At 45.0% G+C, this 24106-nt stretch overlaps 8 pseudogenes; all 8 read left to right on the top strand.

The window, feature by feature from the left end:
- Nucleotides 1-3159: 3159 nt before the first annotated feature.
- On the top strand, nucleotides 3160-3278 carry LOC143999957 (5S ribosomal RNA; annotated as a pseudogene).
- Nucleotides 3279-4200: 922 nt separating this feature from the next.
- LOC143998644 (5S ribosomal RNA) lies at nucleotides 4201-4319 on the top strand (annotated as a pseudogene).
- A 99-nt stretch (nucleotides 4320-4418) lies between these two features.
- LOC143999024 (5S ribosomal RNA) lies at nucleotides 4419-4537 on the top strand (annotated as a pseudogene).
- A 160-nt stretch (nucleotides 4538-4697) lies between these two features.
- LOC144000009 (5S ribosomal RNA) lies at nucleotides 4698-4816 on the top strand (annotated as a pseudogene).
- Nucleotides 4817-5985: 1169 nt separating this feature from the next.
- Nucleotides 5986-6104, top strand: LOC143998844 (5S ribosomal RNA; annotated as a pseudogene).
- Nucleotides 6105-6425: 321 nt separating this feature from the next.
- On the top strand, nucleotides 6426-6544 carry LOC143998971 (5S ribosomal RNA; annotated as a pseudogene).
- A 100-nt stretch (nucleotides 6545-6644) lies between these two features.
- LOC143999323 (5S ribosomal RNA) lies at nucleotides 6645-6763 on the top strand (annotated as a pseudogene).
- Nucleotides 6764-22359: 15596 nt separating this feature from the next.
- Nucleotides 22360-22478, top strand: LOC143999199 (5S ribosomal RNA; annotated as a pseudogene).
- The last annotated feature ends 1628 nt before the right edge of the window (nucleotides 22479-24106 follow it).

Genomic DNA, 24106 nt, shown 5'->3' with positions numbered 1-24106 from the left:
TGGTCTGCGATCGAGAAGCTATTGCCCATAAATGTCTTGGAGATCCGGGCAGTTTATATGGCTCTCATAAACTGGTCTTTCAGACCTGTTCGGGTTCAGTCCGACAATGCCACAGCAGTGGCCTATATCAATCACCAGGGCGGTACCAGAAGTCTGGTTGCGCAAAAAGAGGTGAATCGTATACTTGTCTGGGCAGAAAGGCATGTTCCATGCCTTTCTGCAGTCTTCATTCCAGGAGTGGAAAATTGGCAGACAGATTTTCTGCGCCGCCAGCAGTTGTGCCTAGGAGAATGGGCTCTGCACCCCGACGTGTTTTGGAACATATGTCGCAGGTGGGGTACTCCAGACGTAGATCTGTTTGCGTCCAGGTTCAACAGAAAACTGGACAAATTTGTGTCAAGGACAAGAGATACACTCGCTCAGGGGTCGGATGCTCTGACAGTTCCCTGGGATCAGTACAATTTGATTTATGCCTTCCCCCCGTGCCCGCTTCTGTCGCGGTTCCTGGGAAGAGTCTAGAGGGAAACAAAGTTGCTTCTTTTGGTAGCCCCGGCTTGGCCCAGACGACCGTGGTACGCAGAGATCATGAAGTTGGCAGTAGGCAGGCCGTGGATCCTCCCTCTCCGGCCAGATCTGCTCTCACAGGGTCCAATTTACCATGCTGCTTTACACAGTCTGAATTTGACGGTTTGGCTGCTGAGACCCACATTCTGAGAGACCGTGGGCTTTCGGGGCCAGTCCTTTCTACTCTGGTCAATGCCAGAAAGCCGGCCTCCAGGCTTATTTACTACAAAATCTGGAGGGCATATGTTTCCTGTTGTGAACTCAGGGAATGTCATCCTAGAAAGTATGTCATTAGCAGGATCTTGGCCTTCCTCCAGTCAGGCCTAGAAATGATTTTGGCCATAAGCACTATCAAGGTGCATATTTCGGCCTTGTCAGTGTTTTTTCAGAAACCACTTGCATCACATTCCCTGGTGCGGGCTTTCATCCAGGGGGCTATGCGGATAAGGCCGCCAGTCAAACCTCCGGTATGCCCATGGGATCTGAATTTGGTTCTCTCAGCTTTGCAGGGGCAACCTTTTGAACCTTTGCATCAGGCTTCGTTAGTTCTTTTGACTAAAAAATTGGTTTTCTTGGTAGCCATATCCACGGCTAGAAGAGTGTCAGAACTAGCAGCTCTCTCCAGTAAAGAACCGTATCTAATTATTCATAAGGACCTGGTGGTAATGCGTCCCAACAGGTCCTTTCTGCCTAAGGTGGTTTCAGGATTCCATTTGAATCAAGATGTAAGCCTACCATCCTTTTTTCTGGACCCACAGTCTGCAGAAGAAGAATCTTTGCACACTTTGGATGTGGTAAGGGCAATCAGTATCTATCTTCAGGCAACTGCACAGATAAGGAAAACTGATTGCTTATTTATTTTGCCGGAAGGCCCTAGGAAGGGTCAGGTGGCATCAAAATCCACTCTCTCATGGTGGATTAGACAGATTATTTCTCAGGCCTATAGTGTTAAAGGGAAGATCCCTCCTTTTCAAGTGAAAGCGCACTCAACTAGGGCTGTAAGTGCTTCTTGGGCAGTGCATCACCAGGCCTCCCTGGCTCAGATCTGTAAGGCTGCAACTTGGTCATCAGTCCACATATTCACCAGATTCTATCAGGTGGATGTCAGAGGGCAAGAGGATATCGCCTTTGGGCGCAGTGTACTGCAGGCTGCAGTTTAGGTCCTCCGGTCCTTGGCGGTCTATATATTATGATCTGTGTCTCCCTCCCCTCAATCTGAGCATTGCTTTGGGACATCCCACTATGTAATGAAGCTCCTGTGTCCCCTGATGTATGATCAAGAAAATAGGATTTTTATACACAGCTTACCTGTAAAATCCTTTTCTTGAGAGTACATCACGGGACACAGGGCTCCCACCCCTCTTGGGTTTTACGTGGTTTCCTATTGCTTTGCTACAAAACTGAGGTGCCTCCCATATGGGAGGGGTAATATAGGGGAGGAATTCTCCTTAATTGGGGGTTAACCAGTGTCCAATCACCAGAGGTGCCTATATAATTGGTTTTCTTGGTAGCCATATCCACGGCTAGAAGAGTGTCAGAACTAGCAGCTCTCTCCAGTAAAGAACCGTATCTAATTATTCATAAGGACCTGGTGGTAATGCGTCCCAACAGGTCCTTTCTGCCTAAGGTGGTTTCAGGATTCCATTTGAATCAAGATGTAAGCCTACCATCCTTTTTTCTGGACCCACAGTCTGCAGAAGAAGAATCTTTGCACACTTTGGATGTGGTAAGGGCAATCAGTATCTATCTTCAGGCAACTGCACAGATAAGGAAAACTGATTGCTTATTTATTTTGCCGGAAGGCCCTAGGAAGGGTCAGGTGGCATCAAAATCCACTCTCTCATGGTGGATTAGACAGATTATTTCTCAGGCCTATAGTGTTAAAGGGAAGATCCCTCCTTTTCAAGTGAAAGCGCACTCAACTAGGGCTGTAAGTGCTTCTTGGGCAGTGCATCACCAGGCCTCCCTGGCTCAGATCTGTAAGGCTGCAACTTGGTCATCAGTCCACATATTCACCAGATTCTATCAGGTGGATGTCAGAGGGCAAGAGGATTATTGCCTTTGGGCGCAGTGTACTGCAGGCTGCAGTTTAGGTCCTCCGGTCCTTGGCGGTCTATATATTATGATCTGTGTCTCCCTCCCCTCAATCTGAGCATTGCTTTGGGACATCCCACTATGTAATGAAGCTCCTGTGTCCCCTGATGTATGATCAAGAAAATAGGATTTTTATACACAGCTTACCTGTAAAATCCTTTTCTTGAGAGTACATCACGGGACACAGGGCTCCCACCCCTCTTGGGTTTTACGTGGTTTCCTATTGCTTTGCTACAAAACTGAGGTGCCTCCCATATGGGAGGGGTTATATAGGGGAGGAATTCTCCTTAATTGGGGGTTAACCAGTGTCCAATCACCAGAGGTGCCTATATAACCCACTATGTAATGAAGCTCCTGTGTCCCGTGATGTACTCTCAAGAAAAGGATTTTACAGGTAAGCTGTATATAAAAATTCTATTTTTTATGTTGTTGGCGTTGACCTGTTTTTTTTCACTTGTTTCCCAAGATGACCATCTTGGCGTTTGTCAAGAGGGTGAAAGTGCCTACGGCCAAATCACCCTGAAAGTGCCCGATCTTGTCTGATCTCGGAGGTTAAGCATTGTCGGGCCTGATTAGTAACTGGATGGGAGACCGACTGGGAATACCAGGTGCCGTAGGCTTCTTTTTATGCTGTTGGCGTTGACATTTTTTTTTTTCCGCTTGTTTCCCAAGGTGACCATCTTGGCATTTGTCAAGAGGGCTGAGAGAGCCCGAAGAAATCTCCTACGGCCACATCACCCTGAAAGCGCCCGATCTCATCTGATCTCGGAGGCTAAGCAGGGTCCGGTCTGGATAGTACCTAATTACAGGTGCCGTAGGAATCTTTTTATATTGTTGGCTTTGACCTGTTTTTTTTTCGCTTGTTTCCCAAGGTGACCATTTTAGCATCTGTCAAGAGTTTTGAGTATGTCCCGAAGCATTCGCCTAAGGCCACATCACCCTGAAAGCGCCCGATCTCAGAGGCTAAGCAGGGTCAGGGTCAGGGTCAGATGGGAGACCGCCAGGGTCTATGTTGTTGGCGTTGACCTGTTTTTTTTTCACTTTTTTCCCAAGATGACCATCTTGGCATTTGTCAAGAGGGTTGAGAGTGTCTGAATAGAACACCTATGGCCACATCACCCTGAAAGCGCACAATCTCATCTGATCTCAGAGGCCTAGCAGTGTACGGCCTGGTTAATACCTGTATGGGAGACCATCTGTGAATACCAGGTGCCGTAGGCTTCTTTTTATGTTGTTGGTGTTGACCTGTTTATTTTCGCTTGTTTCCCAAGGTGACCATCTTGGCTTTTAAAAAGAGGGTCGAGAGTGCCTAAAGAGATCACCTATGGCCCCATCACCTTGAAAACACCCGATCTTGTCTGATCTCGGAGGCTAAGCCGTGTTGGGCCTGGTTAATACCAGGATAGGAGAACGTCTGGGAATAACAGGTGCCGTATGCTTCTTTTTATGTTATTGACCTTGACCTGTTTTTTTTTTTTCACTTGTTTCCCAAGGTGACCATCTTGGCATTTGTCAAGAGGGTTGAGAGTGCCCGAAGAGATCACCTACGGCCCCATCACCCTGAAAGCGTCCAATCTCGTCTGATCTCGGAGGCTAAACAGTGTCAGGCCTGGTTAGTACCTGGATGGGAGACCGCCTGGGAATACCAGGTGCCATAGGCTTCTTTTTATGTTGTTGGCTTTGACCTGTTTTTTTCGCTTGTTTCTGAAGGCGACCATCTTGGCGTTTGTCAAGAGGGTTGGGCGTGTCTTGAAGAGAATGCTTACGGCCACATCACCCTGAAAGCACCCGATCTCGTCTGATTTCAGAGGCTAAGCAGTGTCAGGCCTGGTTAGTACCTGGATGGGAGACTGCCTGGGAAGACCAGGTGCCATAGAAGGATCTGGCCTGGTTAGTGTCTTGATTGGGAGATCGCCTGGGAATACCGGATGCCGTAGACTTCTTTTTATGTTGTTGGCTTTGACCTGTTTTTTTTAGCTTTTTTCCCAAGGTGAGCATCTTGGCCTTTGTCAAGAAGCTTCAGAGTGCCCAAAGAGAGTGCCTACGGCCAAATCACCCTGAGAGAGCCCAATCTCATCTGATCTTGGAGGCTAAGCAGCGATGGGCCTGGTTAGTACCTGGACGGGAGACAGCCTGGGAATACCAGGTGCCGTAGGCTTCTCATTATGTTGTCGGCGTTGACCTGTGTTTTTTCCCTTTTTTCCCAAGGTGACCATCTTGCCATTTGTCAAGAGGGTTGAGAGTGCACAAAGAAATTGCCTACGGCCACAACACCCTTAAAGCACCCAATCTCGTCTGGTCTCAGAGGCTAAGCAGGGTTGGGCCTGGTTTGTACCTGGATGGGAGACCGCCTGGGTTTTCCAGATGCCGCAGGCTTCTTTTTATGTTGTTGGTGTTGACCTGTTTTTTTTCGCTTGTTTCCCAAAGTGATCATCTTGGCATTTGTCAAGAGGGTAGAGAGTGCTTAAAGAGATCGCTTACAGCAGCATCACCCTGAAAGCACCCTATCTCTTCTGATCTCGGAGGCTAAGAAGGGTTGGGCCTAGTTAGTACTTGAATGGGAGATGGCCTTGGAATACCAGGTGCCGTATTCTTCTTTTCATGTTGTTGGCGTTGACCTGTTTTTTTTTCGCTTGTTTCCCAGGGTGACTATCTTGGCATTTTTCAAGAGGGATGAGAGTGCCCAAAGAGATTGCCTATGGGCACATCACCCTGAAAGCACCCAATCTCCTCTGATCTCAGAGGCTAGAAAGGGTCGTGCCTTGTTAATACCTGGATGGGAGACCGCCTGGGAATACTAGGTGCTGTAGGCTTCTTTTTATGTTGTTGGCGTTGACTTGATTTTTTGTTTGCTTCCCAAGGTGACCATCTTGGCGTTTGTCAAGAGGGTTGAGCGTGCCTGAAAAAAATCTACTATGACTGCATCACCCTGAAGGAGCCCAATCTCATTTGATCTCAGAGGCTAAGCAGGGTTGGGACCTGGTTAGTACCTGGATGGGAGACCGCCTGGGATTTCTCAATGCCATAGGCTTTTTTTTAAGTTGTTGCTTGATTCCCAAGGTGACCATCTTGGCGTTTGTCAAGAGGGTTGAAATTGCCTGAAGGGATTGCCTACGGGCACATAACCCTGAAAGCACCCGATCTCATTTGATGTTGGAGGCTAAGAAGAGTCAGGCCTTGTTAGTACGCGGATGGGAGACCGCCTGGGAATACCAGGTGTCGTAGGCTTCTTTTTATATTGTTGGCGTTGACCTGTTTTTTTTAGCTTGTTTCCCAAGGTCACCATCTTGGTGTTTGTCAAGAGGGTTGAGAGTGCCTGAAGAGATTGCCTATGGCCACATCACTCTGAAAGCACCCAATCTTGTCTGATCTTGGAGGCTAAGAATAGTCAGGCCTGGTTAGTACCTGGATGGGAGACCACCTGGGAATACCAGTTATTGTAGGCTTCTTTTTATGTTGTTGGCGTTGATTCGTTTGTTTTTTTCCGCTTGTTTCCCAAGGTGACCATCTTGGCATTTGTCAAGAGGGTTGAGAGTGCCCAAAGAGATCGCTTACAGCAGCATCACCCTGAAAAAGCCCTAGCTCTTCTTATCTCTGAGGCTAAGAAGGGTTGGGCCTAGTTAGTACCTGTATGGGAGATGGCGTTGGAATACCAGGTGCCGTATTCTTCTTTTTATGTTGTTGACATTGACCTGTCTTTTTTCGCTTGTATCTCAAGGTGACTATCTTGGCATTTGTCAAGAGGGTTGAGAGTGCCCAAAGAGATTGCATATGGGCACATAACCCTGAAAGCGCCCGATCTCCTCTGATCTCAGAGGCTAAACAGGGTTGGGCCTTGCTAGTACCTGGATTGGAGACAACCTGGGAATACTAGGTGCTGTAGGCTTCTTTTTATGTTGTTGGCGTTGACTTGTTTTTGTTTTGTTTGTTTACCAAGGTGACCATCTTGGTGTTTGTCAAGAGGGTTGAGAGTGCCTGAAGAGCTTGCCTATGGCCACATAACCCTGAAAGCACCAGATCTCGTCTGATCTCAGAGACTAAACAGGGTCGGGCCTTGTTAATACCTGGATGAGAGACCACCTGGGAATACTAGGTGCTGTAGACTTCTTTTTATGTTGTTGGTGTTGACTTGTTTTTTTTTTGTTTCTTTCCCAAGGTGACCATCTTGGCGTTTGTCAAGAGAGTTGAGAGTGCCTGAAGTTATTGGCTACGGCCACATCCCCCTGAATCTGTTCCATCTCGTCTGATCTTGGAGGCTAAGCAGGGTCGGGCCTGGTTAATGCCTGGATGGCAGACCGCCTGGGAATACCAGGTGTCGTAGGCTTCTTTTTTTTTTCAAATATAATTTTTTCTCCAAACAGGGGAAGACGGTCCCCCGAGTACATAATGCAACAGAGAAATACAGAGCAAAAAGCAGCTGAACAATACTTGATACAGGTATATTCGCAACTGTGAGTCTGCCTTCCATCAATCATAATGATTCAAGGCACGGATAAAGTACTGTACCAAGATCCAGGGTCACACAAACCCCAGGTCCCTCCGGCATAATCCATCCAGAGGGGGGGGTGGGGCCGTCATTCCCAATTTTCCACTTTTTCCAAAAGAGAGAGTGGGTGGAGGGGGTGAGAGATAGGGGAGGAAGGCAGAAAAGAGAAGGGGTGAAAGATCAGGAAAGGAGAAGAGGGGACGAGACACAATGGCAGCCACTGTCCAAGGGGCCAGTCAAGGAAAGCTCAGAGCATTAAGGTGATAGCAGGCGACATCCTTCCAGCGAGAATATAAAGGTATTCCAGATGTCCCAGGTTTGTTTAAAAAATTCTTGTTTACCTTGTGATGTGAGGATCAAGTCCTCCATTTTTTTTAATGTCCTCTATTTTCCTAAGCCAGTGAGTAATGAAAGGGGGGGAACATTTTTTCCAATAGAGAGGGATGCAGGATTTCGCCACATTTATCACATGCCGTAAAATTTATTTTTTTGTACTTCTTAATGGGAATCTGTCAATGGTGCAAGAGAAAGAATGCAGCCTCTTCCGGGATGGAGAAGTCTGTGAATTTTTGTGTTATGCATCGGATCTCTGTCCAGAAGTCCACCAAGCTGGGGCAGGACCAAAAAATGTGGATCAACGTGCCCTCTTCTTCTCCACACCTCCAGCATATGTTCGAGGAAGAGGGGAATTATTTATGCAGCTTTGATGGTGTCAAATACCACCTGGTGAGAAGTTTAAAATTTGTCTCCTGTATCTTCGTGCACAGCGAGGTTTTGAGAGCCAAAGTGATAATGCGTTGTCTCTGTGCTGGGGAAAACGAGCAATTAAGGTCCTTTTCCCAGTTGGACAGGCAGGTTAAGTGTGGGTGATCTGTTTGAGAGAGAATGTGGACCAAAGGGCCTTCGCTCCTGCATAGAGCCTCAAACTCCGTCTGAGGGCGTGCGAAAGTTTGAGTATTGGGGATGGAATGGAAAAAATGATGTTGTTGCGCCGCTCTCCAAAAAGGCATTTGGAAAAGCCCTGTCGGATCTGTTAGGGTTGAGAAAGAAGGTCATTTTCCATCAATGACGAATTTAGACGCATGGTCTAGGTTGGAATTTCTAAGTGGGTCCCCGGTTCCAAGTTCGGATGGCCACGTATAGGGAATAGGGGGGAAGTCAAAGACGTGAGTGTGTTTTGGGTAGCGATCAGGTGACTGACTTTCAATGAAGCCCCTATAGTGGGATATGACGTCAATTCTGTGGGTAAATCCTTATAGCACCACATGGTGCTTCTTAGCGGAATTTGGGAGTGAGATTGTCCTAGTAGCACCCAGAGCTTAGAAAGTTTGTTTCCATTCCAGTCCAATACACGCCCCAGATGGGAGGCCAGGTAGTAGCATCGCAAGTCAGGGAGAACCAACCCTCCCTGTTGTTTAGACAATGTCAGCTGTGACCACTTAAGTCTGGGATTTTTGTGGGCCCAGTTAAATTGAGCAGGGATTGAGCTTGCTTAAAAAACGGGACTGGAATCTGGATCGGGAGAGCTTGGAAAAGATAGGTAAATTTAGGGAGTATGTTCATTTTAATGAGATTGCATCTCCTGAACCAGGAATGGAGGCCAGAATGCCACCCGTGAAGCAAACTGCGGATCTTAGTGACAAGGGGTGGGGGGAAGTTCAACATAAACGTATGCGCGTTGTCCTGTGGAATGTAAGTACCTAAGTACTTAAGGGCTGTATGGGTCCATTTAAATCGAAAATTGGACTACAAGTCTAGTAACGTTTGCGGGCGGACTTCGACCCCCATGGCCTCTGATTTCAAGAAGTATCCCGTATATCTGGAATTCCCGAAGGAGATTTGGCAAGGAAACTCTGGGATTCGTCAATGAGAACAGCATGTCATCTACGTAGGCAGATGTCAATAGTACCGATTTGGAGTCGCGTTATGTCTGAGTTTTGTCAAATTGTGGAGAGAAAGGGTTCCAATGACAGTGCGAATAACTGGGGCGACAGGGGGCAACCCTGTCTGGTCCCATTCCCGATGTCAAGGGGAGATGAGAGCACCCCATTCGCTTTGAGTTGAGCTGAAGGGCGTGAGTATATCTTACTTATCCATGCCAACATCCGTTCACTCAGACCTATATGGCGAAGGACCGAGAACATGAATGTCCATTTGACCCGATCAAAAGCCTTCTCGGCATCAGTACTCACGAAAAGACAAGGGGTCCCAGATGACTTTGCTTTATGGACCAGGGTAAGCACCTTAATGGTGTTGTCCCTATCTTCCCTGGTGGGAATAAAACCTAACTGGTCAATATGTATAAGGGACTGCAAGTGCTGTGCCAATCACGTGGCGAGGATTTTAGAGAATCGTTTTAGGACCGAATTTAGGAGGGAAATGGGTCTGTAGCTCCCACATAGGCCCGGGTCTTTGCCCTCCTTAGGTATCAACGAGATGTGGGCTCTAAGGGTATGCTCAGGAAAATCCCCATTCAAGCTCAGAGTATTCAATAAATTCACCAAGCGCGGGCCGAGAAAAGGGAGGAAGGTCTTATAGTATTGTGCGGTATACCCGTCAGGGCCCGGAGCCTTACCCACCTTCGGAGGTCCCACGGCCATCTGGACTTCTTCCAGTGTGATCGGGTTGGTAGACCAGAACCGGTTACATATCTGTCTATATTGTCCTGTCCGGACCCTGAATCGGGCAGGTTGTAGAGATCAGAGTAGCATTTTTCAAAGACTTTGGCTATTTGGGTTGGAGTAGAGCCCCTCTGGCCATTCTCATCTATCAACTGTTGTATGTAAGAGGCAGATTTCCACTCCTTTTACTGACCTGGCAAAGATTTTTCCGCATTTGTCCCCTGATTCCTACATCAGTTTACGACAAAACTGGAGTACTGCTTTCGCTTTATAATGGAGTAGGTCAGTAATCTGGGTACGGAGTGTCCCCAATTCAATCTCTAAGGTCCGTGAGGGGGCATGTTTATGTTTCGCTTCCACAGAGGCAAGTTCACAAAACAGATTAGCAATTTGTTCCTTCCGTGTTCGTTTGATGCGTGCCCCGTGCCTGATAAGTACCCTGCGGAGTACTGACTTGTGAGCCTCCCAAATTATCCCCAGGTCGCAGTCCTGCGTTTAGTTTTCTTGGAAATAAAGGTCCAATTCCCTGGTCACATCTGCTAAAACTTCCGGTATCTGGAGGAGGCTCTCATTAAGGTGCCAGAATAGAGTCCTAGGTGAGGGGTTCCTAGAGAGGGTGTAGGTAAGGGCTACAGGAGCGTGGTTGGACCAAGTAATATGGCCGATGGAGGAAGAGCTCACCAAGTGCAGTTGGTCATGTGGAATCAAGAAGAAGTCTATCCTCAAGTATGATTTGTGAGGGGAAGAGCAAAAAGAGTAGTCCCTTTCCCCGGAGTGTTGCAGACACCAGATATCAACTAATTGGTCATTCAGTAAGCACTTAGTAATCCGCTTTCTAGAGTAAATGAGGAGCGAGGAGCAAGAGGCAGAAGTGTCAACCGATGGCGAAAGGGGACATTAAAGTCCCCACCTAATATCAACTGGCCCTCCCGAAAGTCACATCATCTGTGCAGGGTAGTTCTGAGGAATGTGTCTTGGTGATCATTGGGAGTGTACACAGTGGCAAATGTAAAAAGGAGTTCTCCAATGTGGCCCCTAAGAAAAAGATATCGGCCCCAGGGTCCACCAGAGAATCCTGGAGAACCGAGGGGAGCCTGCTAGAGATCAGAATGGAGATTCCCTTGGTCTTAGAGGAGGGGTTAGTAGAGTGGTAGACCTTAGCGAAGGATCTTGACCGTAGAAAGGGGAGGCTAGTATTTTTAAAATGTGTTTCTTGTATAAAGGCCACATCAGTACAGGAAGTCTTCAGTTCTCACAGGAGGATCCACCGTTTTTCAGAGGAGTTCAGTCCCTTAACGTTTAGAGAGGTGACCTTGACTGAGTCTGCCATCGCTCCTCGGGGAGGGGAAGGGGGACGTCCGAGAAAAGCAAAGAAAGTTGAACCAAGGTAGGTATTGGGTAGGTAATGGATGGAGGGAACTAAGGGGGAAAAAGGAAGGGCAAATGGAAGGAAAGGTAAGGGGAAAAAGAGGCCGGGCACCTCAACCCCAGGGGGAGAGGGAAATTAAGGGTTGTCCGCACTCAACAGTACAGGAATTGTATACTAAAACAGCACAATTATGCTATAGCGTTTACCAGATGTACACTGGGTTTAAAGCGCCGTCCTACTTGGGTTGGTGGGTAGACAGGTCGGAGAGGGAGCCCCCGGATCCCAGTCTCCCCAGTCCCGGCAGTGGTAAATGTCACGTCTGATACCGGTATGCAAATAAAAGACAATCAGTAACATCATAGAACCAAAAAACAATAGTATAATTAAAACAGAGGTAGAGCATAGAACTGTCAGCACTGAGGGGTCTCCTCAGCTCGTCCTAAATGTAGGCATGCACGAGGGAGCCCGTCACAACAGAAAAGGCATCACAGAATGGGATCCACCACCCCCCGTCCCATACCCCAAAAGTACATGCAGCCCCCGAACAAATGTATTTCTCTCTTTGGCAGATTGTCCTCTTCTTACCCCCTCTCCTCCATCCACGCCCTGGGGGAAAAGGGGGAGGGAAGGGGGGAAAAGAGGGGGGTAAGGGGGGAAAGGGGGAGTGAAAGGGGGGAGGGAAGGGGGGAGGGAAGGGAAGGAGGTAAGGGAGGGAAGGGGGGAGGGAAGGAGGGGCAGCAAAGGAGAGGGGACAAACATGCGGAAAGGTCAAGTCCTTTAGCGTGCTCACACCAGCAACCACCCGGACCCCATAAGTTTCAACTCCTCCCCTCCATGGTCACCACATGAAGATGAAAGAGGAGCAGCCCTGGTCGGTGCATGGAGAATCCGGCAGGCAAGGGGCTGGGGCCACCATCCCTCCATCCAACGGGAGACTTCACCCGAGCAGCAGTTCTGGGGCCCGCCAATTAGTGTCTCTTCTGCATCACCTTCGGGGGCTGTGTAGAGCATCCAGAGGGAGGCTGGGACCGCCAAAACAGTAAGGGGTAAATCCTCCAGGGGGGTCCAGAGTCAAACTGGAGGGAAGCAGTGTCTCGCACCAATAGGCTCAATAAATAAGTCATCCAGGGTGTCCCCGAAAGCTGCAGAAGGCAATCTCGGCAAAGAGTAGGTGGGGGCCAGAGGGGGGGACGAGGGGCGCAACCAGGGAGAGGGGACACATATGCGGGAATGTCAAGCCCTTCCAGTACAGCGCACTAGGTATCACTCAGACCCCCCAAAGTGCAACTCCCCCCTCTAAGGTCAAGACTCCAGAAGGGAAGATGAGCCGCCCTGGTCTGTACATGAAAGAACCTGCTGCCAAGGGGTTGGGGCCATCATCCCTTCCTCCAATGGGAGATGCCACCTGTCAAGTGGTGCCCCTCCGACAATGTCGTCGGGGTATATGTGGAGCATCCAGGGGGAGGCAGGGACCACCCAAACAGTGAGGGGTAACGCCTCCAATGGGGACCGGTGTCAGACAGGAGGATAGCGGTGTCTTGTACAAGTTGGTTAATTAGACAAGTCATCCAGTATGTTCCTGTGAGCAGCGGAAGGAAAGGTCGGTAAGGATTATGAATGGGTGGGGGCCAGGGAGTGCATAAAACTGCCACCAGATGACCGGGGCAGAGAGGGCAAGGGGATGAAAGTCGGATCTGGTAGGTGGGGGGGGGGTGAGGAGTCTCACTCATATTACTCACGTTGGCCATCCCTTGAAGCTGAGCTCTCTGCATACCCAGGATGTTCTTCTGTATAATCTAGCCTATCTGTATACATTAGCCTGTCTTTTGTACACATTAGCCTCTCTGTATCAACTAGCCGGTCTTCTGTATACACTAGTCCGTCCCTAGCTTGTCTTTTATACACATAGTCTCTCGGTATACCCCGCCTTTCTGTATACATCTTTATACCCTAGCCTCTATGTATAATCTTGCCTCTCATTATACCCCAGCCTGTATTCTGTTTACCCAATTTTGTCTTTTATATAAACTAGCCTGTCTACTGTATAACGTAGCTTCTCATTATACCCCGGCCTCACTGTCAGCTTGTCTCTGTACACTAGCCTCTCTGTTTTCCCTAGTCTCTCTGTTTAAAATAGCCTCTCTGTATACACTAGTCTGTCCGTATACTTTAGCAAGTCTGCACACACTAGCCTCTTTGTGTAAAACAGCCTCTCCCTCAGTATAACCTCGCCTCCATCTCTGCATATCCAGTACGTTCTTCTGTATAATCTAGCCTGTCTTTTGTACACATTAGCCTCTCTGTATAAACTAGCTGGTCTTCTGTATACACTATTCCGTCTGTATACACTAGCAAGTCTGTGTAACCCGGTCTCTCTCTCCCTAGAAAACACCAACCCTGACCCTGACAGAGGAGGAGGGTTTAATAGTCCCTCAGACTCCTCCCACAAATACGGGCTGGCCTGCGGCCAGCCTTCCCACTTGTAATCGGAGTCTTCAAGTGGGAAATGCGATATTACTTAACCACTTCCCACCCGGCCAATGCACATATATGGCCGGGTGGGAGCCGTCTACTTCTGATAGACGTTCAGGAATGTCAATCAGGGCACTGTGATTGGCCCTCCTGATCAAATGACGGCCGTGTCCAATCACGGCCGTCATGTGATGTAAACAAACAGCCGGTTGCTAGGCAATCGGCTCCTCCTCTCCTCACACAGAAGTCATCGCTGAGGAGAGGAGAGTAGATTGCTGCAGCCGGCTGATGATCAGTGAGTATGAGCTGTTTTTTACAGCTTTTTACTCACTGATCTTCAGTCTAGTGTAAACACACAACACACCACACAGTGTAAACACAGTCCCCACATATGTCCCCATAACACACATGTCCCCAAAACATACATGTCCCCAAAAAATAAAAACACATGTCCCTAATAATAAAAACATGTCCCCCACATATGTCCCACTAAAATCACTTGTCCCAATGATTATGTGCACACATATGTACGTGATCACCTGCACACATATGTACATGATCATTTCCGTACATATGTCCGTGATCACACAAACCAATTATTATACACTTAACGGATTTTTTTTTACCAAAAACATGTAGCAGAATACATTTTGGCTTAAATTTATGACAAAATGTGATTTTATTGGATTTCTTTTAAAATAGAAAAAAGAAAATATTGTTTTTTTTCCAAATTTCCGCTTTTTTGCGCTTATATCGCAAAAAATAAAAAACGGAGTCGTGAATAAATAGCACCAAAATAAATCTCTATTTGTGCGAACAAAATGATAAAAATTTCATTTGGGTACAGTGTAGCATGACCGCGCAATTGTCACTGAAAGCGCTAGAGCGATGAAAGCTGAAAATTGGGCTGGGAAGGAAGGGGGCGAAAGTGCCCTGTATTGTAGTGGTTAAGAACCAAGGCCTGAGGTGTGCCATGGCCTGGATGGTCAGTATGCTTGAAAAGAGGGCAAAAAGACACAAGTATAGGTGGAAAAGGAAAGGTAAAGATCCCATCCATAAAATGACATATGCCCAAACGCCAACTGTAAGTTACCGCTGTGAGAGTAGAACCCACCGACTCTTGACCTGAAGATGAGAAGGAACCCCTTAAGAGCCTGCAAGCTACGCAAACCCAAATGAATGTCCCGTGAAGGATAGGATGAGCCTGATGCCCAAGGTAACCCAGACATGGGAATGAACTTCTTGTGAATGAGAGGATACGTGGGGAAAAGGGAGCAAGGGCTGACCCAAAGAACCCTACAAGAAGATGGCTGAGCAGACTGAAAAAACCCAACACAAGACTGCCTGGGGTATACAGTGAGGCTATTATAATTGGAATGAGGCTGGGGTAATAAGATTGGCTTGGGTATACGGCGAGGTAGACCCTAGAAAAGAAACAGAAATCAGAAAAGTCAAACAAGGTAATACAGATAGGCTAATGTTATTCCCCTGAGCCTGGTGTATACAGAAGAATGGCTAGTGTATACAGAGAGGCTAGTGTGTACAGATGACAAGCTATTGTTTACAGATAGGCTTGTGTATACAGAAGAGAGTCTGGGGAATTCAGTGAGGCTAGTGTATGCAGAGAGGCTGGGACACCGAGACTATTGTAAAAAGAAGGCAGGCTAGTGTATATAGGTTACGGGCACGTGTATACAGAAGACAGAGAGGCTAGTCTATATAGAGGGACTGGTGTACACAGAAAGATTACTGTATACAGAAAGGCTAGCGTGTACAGAAGACATGATTTTATTTTTTGCTAATGCAACTACTTCTAAATCATGTAAAGAGTTACAGTGCTTTTTTCATATTTGGTGCTGTTAAAAGGTCAGTAGTGTGTTGTCAGTGGTGATATCAATGTGACAGTTAATGTAGAGAACTACATATATAAAAAATAGAGCAAAAGAGTGCTAAGTTTATTTTGTTAAGTCATTGACTGATAGACGTTAAGTAATTGGCCGTTATTGGTTTGGCAGTACATGGTTTATTTTGATGTAAGATAGTTTTATTCTCTACCTATAGCCGAGTTTTAGACGACTTTATTATTAGCATTAGTCGCATTAATCATATTTATTATGCAGAGTGTAAGTATTGTAGTGAGACGATATTGCTTTTGAAATATTTGTATTATTATACATAGCATTGTTAGTAGACCAATAGGACAATTTACATGGCTTAATATTGCAGAGCGTAATTTAACAGGAAAGAAATCCAAAGCGTTAGTTGCAGTAGCTTCATAAAACTGAGAAATCGTTGCATTACTCTAAATGTAAAAGTTGTTCCGGTAGCACTGAGAAGACTGATATTAGATGAGTGATCTACCCATTCCGTTTACTATTGCAGAGAGATACCGGTTAAATGTTAATATCTTAATATTTATTGCTGCGTGTAAGGTAGAAATAAGATGGTTTTGTGTGAGTTGGTTTACCAGGATATAGAGATCGTAATCTGGTTATTCTAATAATAAATATAGCAAAATAACACAGATTAATATTGAGACAGTATATACAAGTCGAGTTTAAGTGGAAATACAGGAAATGACAGCAACGACGTGTGTAGGTTTTTATCAATCGGGTTCATTACGTGTCTTTAATAATGTAGTAAATATACCCCAAATATAGCATAAGGATAAGAAAGGAAATTAACTGGCAGAGGATGACATGGCAAAAAGACAAACTGCAATAGAAATGTGAATGTGAATTAGAGATGAAATGTCAATCCCCATTGGTAACCATTAATAAAGTTAACACGGCTACGTACAGCAAAGTTTGAGCTAAGCAGCTAAATATTCCTTTATATTGCAGAGCTTAAGTATTGCAGTTGAAAAGAGATCGGAAGCGTTTTTTGCAGTAGCTTCAAAATGACTGAGAAATCATTTCATTACTCTAAATGAAAAAGTTATCCCGGTAGCACTGAGTGGACTGATATTAGATGAGTTATCGTTGTAATACAAATTCAGTTTCCTATAGCAGAGAGATACCAGCTAAATGTAAGAAGAGCAATTGAACTGTTCACATCGGTAGCATTGCATTACTCTTAATATGTGAAGGGTGTAAAGAAGCAAAAGATGGTTTTGTATTATCCTAAAAGTAGCAGTATACGTAATAAAGGTGGATTTAGACATAGCAAACCCTATAATCTAATTTAGCAAAATTAGAAAGGATAATATTGAGACAGTATAAACAGGTCGAGTTTAAGTGGAAATACACAAAATATCTAGCTTACCTTTACATTGTTCAATAGAGCCTTGCAAAGTAATACCAAGTTAGAATATCGGACTAGCAATTAGATGAGATGATTGCTGTAATCATAAAATATCAGCAACTTGTCTTTAAGGATGAGAAAGTATAATAACCGGAAAAGTATGAAATTTTAAAGAGACAAATTGCATTAGAGATGTGAGATAGACATGAAATGTCAATCCCCATTGGTTACTTACATGAAACCATTAATACAGTTAACGCGGCTACATACAGCAAAGTGTGAGCTAAGCAGCTAAAGGGTATACATTATTTAAGAGTAAATTAACGTAGCTTGTAAATTCCAACGTGTAAATCGTTCCATTAATTGTGTTACGCACGAAGACGGCTTACACTGACTTTTCTCCGTTTCCACTGGTTATCCGCATAATGTATCAGTAACCCTGAAAATTAATAGTGATAGACAGTTTACAATAGGATGTATGCTTGATGTGAATATAAAATAGTTGCTATCCTTTGCTACTGCAACCACTTTCTCGCATTTTGCTGCTTTTAAAAAATGTGTTGCCAGTGTTATGTGTTACAAATGGTTATCAGTGTGACAGTTGAAGTAATATACAAAATAGAGTCAGAAAGAGAATCCTATTGCATAGGGGTAGAGAGATGGTTGCATTATTCTTAATGTGCCGGCTTTAAAAGGTTTTAAAAAGATGGTTTTGTGTGAATTTTGCTTTAACGTAAAATTAGCTGTAGACATTATATCTATGGTTACGTTTACAATGATTTAGAGATAGTAATCTCTATAATATAATAATAATAAGTATATTGAGGCAGTAAATATAAATACAGATAAAGTGAATACACAAAAGGGATCAAGAGATTGTTGCAAAGTAATATCCTCATTAAGGCCGATTGTCGGAATAGCAACATAACACGAAATATGAGCACGGCTAAAATACAGAAAAACAGTACATTATTTAGGAGTACAGTAGAATATAGTATAAATTATTTAAGATTAAATTGACTTAGCCTGAAAAAATCTAAGTTTAAATCGTTGAGTAAATCGTAAATTTATCAGCTAAGTTAACTCTGAGATTATGATTAATTTGACAATTCCATTACGCGGTCCATTTCCACTGGTATAATCATAATGTAATATCAGTAATTGCTATCAGTAAATGTTAAAATTTTAGACAGTTTACATTAGGATGTGGAATTGATATGGATTTAAAAGCGGTACATTAATTTTCTGAAGCATATGGCAGAAAGACGGCTTACACTGCTTTTCTCACATTTTGCTGCGGTAAAAAGAAATGTTTTGTCACTGTGTTTTAACTGTGCAATGATCCTAGTGCAGAGAGATACTCAGTTAATGTCAGAGATTCTCGGTTAATGTCAGAAAAGCAATAAAACTTTTTACATCGTTAGCGAGCGATAGTTACATTACTCATAATATGTGCAGCATGTCTGGTAGCAAATGGATGGTTTTGTGAACATTTTGCATTACCGTACAATTAGCGGTAGACCTCATCGAAGTGAATAGATTTAACTGGTTTTGACATAGTACTCTCTATTTCTAATAATAAATAAAGCAAAATAAGTCAGGATAGTGTGTCGTCAGTGGTGATATCAAAGTGACAGTTGATGTGGAGAATTACAAATATGCAAAATAGAGCAAAAGAGTGCAAAGTTTATTTTGTTAAGTCATTGACTGATAAGTAATTTTTTAAGTTATTGGCCGTTATTGTTTTGGCAGTACATGGTTTATTTTGATGTATGATAGTTTTATTGCATGCTTGATGTGGGTGATTAAAATCGTGTAGTCTATATTTAGCATAAGAATGAAAAGGCATAACATGGCAATGAGACAAACTCCATTAGAGATGCGAACTAGATGAAATGATGAAATGTGTCTGTATATCCAAGATTGTCTATTGTTATCACTTAGCCTACCCTCTAAATTCACTAGCCTCTCTATATACACGAGCATGTTTTCTGTTTCTGTATACATTACTCTGTCTTCTTTACACCCTGGCCTGTCTTCTATATACACTCTGTTATACACTAGTTTCTCTGTATACACTAGCCGGTCTTCTGCATACAAAAGCCTGTCTTCGGTATACACTAGCCTATTTTCTGAATACACTAGCCCGTCTTCTGTATGCCCTAGCCTGTCTTCTGTATACATTAGTCTCTCTGTATAAACTAGCATCTCTCTATACCCCAAACTGTCCTCTGTAAACACTTGTCTCTCTTTATAGCCTGTCTAGCCTTTCATCTGTACACACTAGCTTCTCTGTATACACTAAACAGGCTTCTATATAAAATAGCTTCACTGTATGCACTAGCCTCTCTGTATAATCTAGCCTTTATTCTGTATTCACTAGCCTTTCTTCTGTATGCTGTAGTCTTCTATATATACTAGCTTCTCTGTACACCCTTGCATCTCTATAAACACTGTGTAAACTAGCCAGTCTTATTTACACACTCGCCGACTGTATACACTAGACTCTCTGAATACCTAGCCTATGTTCTGAATACACTAGCCCGTCTTCTGTCTTCTGTATGCCCTCTCTGTATAAACTAGCATCTCTCTATACCCCAAACTGTCCTCTGTAAACACTTGTCTCTCTTTATAGCCTTTCTAGCCTTTATTCTGTACACACTAGCTTCTCTGTATACACTAAACAGGCTTCTATATAAAATAGCTTCACTGTATGCACTAGCCTCTCTGTATAATCTAGCCTCTCTTTATACCCTAGATAGTGTTCTGCATACACTAGCCTCTCCGTAGAAGCCAGCCTTTATTCTGTATTCACTAGCCTTTCTTCTGTATGCTGTAGTCTTCTATATATACTAGCTTCTCTGTACACCCTTGCATCTCTGTAAACCCTGTGTAAACTAGCCAGTCTTATGTATACACTCGCCGACTGTATACACCAGACTCTCTGAATACACTAAACCCTCTGTATACTACATCCTGTCTTCTGTATACACTAGACTGTAAAAATTAGCTAGAATACACCAGCCTGTCTTCTGTACCCACTAGACTCTCTGTATAAACTACCCAGTCTTCTGTATACACTATCAGCTTTGATGTATACCCAAGCCTATCTTCTGTATATGCACTGTCCTTTCTGTATACACTCGACTCTCTCTTTACACTAATCTCTCTATATACACTAACATCTTTGTATATACTAGCCTCTCTTTAAACTAGCATCTCTGTATACTCAAGCCTATCTGCATGCACGAGTCTGTATTCTGTATTCACTAGCGTTTCTTCTGTATGCTGTAGTCTTCTTTATATACCAGCTGCTCTGTACACCCTTGCATCTCTGTAAACACTGTGTAAACTAGCCAGTCTTATTTATACACTCGCCGACTGTATACACTAGACTCTCTGAATACCTAGCCTATGTTCTGAATACACTAGCCCGTCTTCTGTCTTCTGTATGCCCTCTCTGTATAAACTAGCATCTTTCTATACCCCAAACTGTCCTCTGTAAACACTTTTCTCTCTTTATAGCCTGTTTAGCCTTTCTTCTGTACACACTAGCTTCTCTGTATACACTAACCAGGCTTCTATATAAAATAGCTTCACTGTATGCACTAGCCTCTCTGTATAATCTACCCTCTCTTTATACCCTAGAGAGTGTTCTGCATACACTAGCCTCTCCGTAGAAGCCAGCCTTTATTCTGTATTCACTAGCCTTTCTTCTGTATGCTGTAGTCTTCTATATATACTAGCTTCTCTGTACACCCTTGCATCTCTATACACCAGACTCTCTGAATACACTAAACCCTCTGTATACCACAGCCTGTCTTCTGTTTACACTAGACTTTAAAAACTAGCTAGAATACACCAGCCTGTCTTCTGTATCCACTAGATTCTCTGTATACACTACCCAGGCTTCTGTATACACTGTCAGCTTGGATGTATACCCAAGCCTGTCTTCTGTATACACTAGTCTCTCTATATGCACTGTCCTATCTGTATACACTCGACTCTCTCTATACACCAACATCTTTGTATATACTAGCCTCTCTTTAAACTAGCCTCTCTGTGTACCCCAGCCTCACTGTTTACTCTAGCATCTCTGTATACTCAAGCCTATCTGCATACACGAGTCTGTATTCTGTATACACTAGCCTCTCTTTAAACTAGCCTCTCTGTATACCCCAGAATAACTGTATACTATAGCCTCTCTGTATACACTAGCATTTCTGTACACATCACCCTATCTGTATTCACTAGCCTCTCTGTATACCCCAGCCTGCCTCTCTCTATACACTAGCTTTTCTTCTGAATATAATAGTCTCAGTCTCTCTCTATAACCAAGCCTGTTTTCTCTATACATTAGCATGTGTCCTGTATACACTAGCCTGTCTTCTTTATTCTCTAGCCTACCTTCTGTATACCTTAGCCTCTCTGTATAAACTAGCCTTCCTTCTATATACACTGCCATTTATGAGGTAAACAAAGAGTCTAGTGTACATAAACGACAGGCTAGAGTATAAAGAGAGGATAGGGTATACAGAAGAAAGCCTAGTGTATACAGAACACAGGCTAGTACCCTGAGCCTGGGTGAGAGAGGATGAGGAGCATTAGGAGGGCTTGGTCTTTCACATCCGACCAAGCCATGATGTGGCTCAACACGTCCAGCTGCCGAAAATAAGGACAAGCGTGGGAGGCACACAACACCCACTGTAACAGTGCTAGGTTCCTGCATTACAGAAACAGAACACCAGCAATAAGGGGTATCTTCAGGTGTATACTGTGCAGGAGGCACACAACACCCACTCTAACTTCTGCACTGCCGATGCCTGTATTGCAAAAATTGAACACCAGTAATAAAGGGTAGCTTCAGGTGTGTACTGTGCAGGAGGCACATAACACCCACTGTAACAGTGCTAGGTTCCCAAGCAGTAAAGACACTGTCCCTGCCTATCGTCCTCTTTCCCTGACCGCCGCAACACACTATACAAGGCCGCCGCGCTGGCGGCCTTATATAGTGTGGGGTGTGTACTAAACCCCCTTGAGCTATAATTGGCCACAGGAATACTATTCCTGTGGTCAATTGTGGCTCTCCTCTCAGAGGATGTCACATCTGTTCTTATTATATAGAACTTATTATGCTCCTCGTAAACTTTTTCAATTTGGCCGAACGGCCGGACGCAAGTTGCCCCCGGTGCGGGAACATGGGGGGAGACATGATGCACATGTTTTGGAGATGCCCGAAGTTGATCTGCTACTGGACGGAGGTGACAGAAACCATTGATCGGGTGTTTGGAACCTCCACCAGGATGGAGGCGAAGTATTGTCTCCTGGGATTAGTTGAAGGAGTTGGAAACCCGGGAAGCAGCCAGATGGCAGTTCTGAGATGCCTATTTCAGGCAAGTAAACTGATTGCCCAACCCTGCTTAGTTGGCATTGACTTGGTTTTTTTAGCTTGTTTCCCAAGATCACCATGTTGGCGTTTGTCAAGATGGTTGAGAGTGCCCAAAGAGATCGCCTATGGCCCCATCCCCTTGAAAGTGCCCGATCTTGTCTGATCTCGGAGGTTAAGCATTGTCGGGCCTGATTAGTAACTGGATGGAAGACCGACTGGGAATACCAGGTGCCGTATGCTTATTTCTTGATCATACATCACGGGACACAGGATCATTACATAATGAGTTATATAGGCACCTCTGGTGATGGGACACTGGTTAACCCCCAATTAAGGAGAATTCCTTCCCTATATAACCCCTCCCATATGGGAGGCACCTAATTTTTCCCTTTGCCAGTGGTGGTTTGTCACATAAAACATGTTCTATGAAGAAAGTTCTGTGCAGGTCCCTGCGGGGGCCTAAGGGCTACAACAAACCGGATCCATATCTCGGGCCGATATTTTGACTCCCAAGATGATATGGTACCCGGGCCTCATCATCTGAAGAAACGAGGTTTTGCCTGTAAGTCCTCTCCTATTGGAAGACTGGGCTCTGGGAAAACCAGACTTACTGTACTATTTACATAGTGGCACGAAAGTTTCTGGCAGAGTCTTTTACAAGGTCCAGGTAGGAGGTTCTTCTGAGAAGGAACCCCAAAAAAAACCTGAAGGTTGGCACAACTCTGCCCGCCGTGATGGGTGAAGGCTGGAATCTGTCTGTTTTCAGCAATTCCTGCGGCGAGGACAGGTAAGGGAAGTTAATCCTGTATAAATTATATTATGGATTTCTTCATTGAGTAGTTGTATGTCTTACTTGGTTTCCACCACTAGGGGGAGTAAGAGCAGCCTGATGCATACTTACATGCCTTTCAGATACACACGCTCAGTGAAGCCTGGTTCTCCCAGATGACTCATGTCTCCACTGCAATCTCAGCCACAATGAAGGTAATACGTAGTCTGGGGGTCCCAGACAGCTCCGATGGCAATTCCCTTCCCCCCTGGATACCGGCAGTCCTCGTGCACGCACACCAAGCACGCTTCCGTGCTAATGGAGGAGGCGGGAGTGTGTTTGCGAGCCGCGTCGTTCGGTGTGCACGGCGCTGTACTGCGCAGTTTTACAGCCCAGAGCGTCAGGGGGCTGTAAGTGGAGACACAGGAGCTGTGGGCAGTAAGCATCCCAAGGGATTGGATCCAGGCAAACCTAAGACAAACCTACTCAGCATCAGGTTGTGCAGTTTAAGCATATGTATTTATTGTGAGACTTTAAGCACAACAGTGATTGCACTTTGTACTAGTACCTCTGCTTTGTAGCTTAGGGCTATGTCTCCTTGTAAGAGGGTCTCAGGGGGAGATAACAAGGACACTGGTAAGTCACCGCCTAGGTCTAGGGGTTCTAAAAATGCCTGTAGGTTACCATCCCCCCCCTGCAAGACTGGAGTCAGCCTCACAGGATGAGTCAGTGCCCCTGTCAGGATTTGCAGCCTCTCCTGATATTTCAGCCCCGGTATACATCACTGAGGACTCCCTTAGGGCTACATTGGAAGGTTTTGAAGGGAGAATCAAGAATTTTATTTCAGCTTCCCTGAAAGAAAGCAGGAAAAGGGGTAGATCCCCTCCCTCTGCTGAGATTCCTCTTTCAGATGACACTTCTGACAATGAGGAGAGATCCCTATCTTGGGACAGGTATCTTGAGCAGTCGGATGAATCAGAGGAAGAGGAGAGAGTCCCCTCCTCCCAGGCGCTCAGAAAACAGGTGCAGTATTATACTGAATTGGTGCGTACCACATTCAGAATGCCTGCTGCTGAGATCGCTACGTCCTCTGTTTCTT

This window comes from Lithobates pipiens, unplaced genomic scaffold (assembly GCF_037356315.1).
Source record: "Lithobates pipiens isolate NorthernLeopardFrog02 unplaced genomic scaffold, aLitPip1_a1.2 Scaffold_19, whole genome shotgun sequence".
Lineage (NCBI taxonomy): Eukaryota > Metazoa > Chordata > Amphibia > Anura > Ranidae > Lithobates > Lithobates pipiens.
The sequence above is the reverse complement of the archived record's forward strand: the minus strand, read 5'-3'. Positions and strand labels throughout refer to the sequence as shown.